Here is a 927-nt window from a genome sequence, read left to right as displayed (position 1 = left end):
TTTTCAGAGGTAAGAAAAGGTTTCCATTTAATTATTCTGCCACGTAATTTATCAATATATTTCCTATTCTCTTTCTTCATTTGTCTTTTTTCAGGTATTTCCCTGTACACATTCCCGTTATATCTATGCACATTTACGTTAAAAACTATTCCCATTTACACTGAAAAAATATGCAAATTTCGTTAAAAAACTATGCATATTTACATTTAAAAACTATGCACATTTACATTAAAAAATATGCACACTTTTTACGTCAAAATACTATGCACATTTACGTTATAAAACGACACACATTTACGTTAAAAAACTAAGAACATTTACGGTTAAAAAATTTAAAGATTTTTACGTAAACTACTATGCACATTTACGGTAAAACACTATGACATTTAGGTAAAAACTTTACACTTTTACAATAAAAAACATGCATAATTACATTTTAAAACTATGCATATTTACGTTAAAGAACAATGCACATTTACATTAATAAACTATTCTCATTTACATTAAAAAACTACGCACATTTACATTAAAAAACAAGGCATATTTACGTAATAAAAAAAAACGATTTTTTTAACGTTAAAACAAACTCAACATACTGACGCTCAAACTAAACGCATATAAAGTTATTCAAAAATCATTCGTGGGCAGAAATGATACTGTCTATTGTGAACAGAACAATAACAGGACACGTATTGCAGATTTAAAGAATCATGGACCATTGTTCTGCCTGGAAATTGGAACCGTTTTCAATGCATTTGCGTGATAATGACAGTTGTTACGACATTCTATTTTTTTTTTGTCGTGCTTTTCACTGAGGATAAAATTACCTCCTAATTCTAAATGGGTTTTTATTTTCTCTGATTCATTTCATATTCGTGAGTATGGTTATTGGTGTTAATCTGCTGTTAAGGTTGTTCTAGTCAATGT

This window comes from Penaeus monodon, chromosome 20 (assembly GCF_015228065.2).
Source record: "Penaeus monodon isolate SGIC_2016 chromosome 20, NSTDA_Pmon_1, whole genome shotgun sequence".
NCBI lineage: Eukaryota > Metazoa > Arthropoda > Malacostraca > Decapoda > Penaeidae > Penaeus > Penaeus monodon.
The sequence above is the reverse complement of the archived record's forward strand: the minus strand, read 5'-3'. Positions refer to the sequence as shown.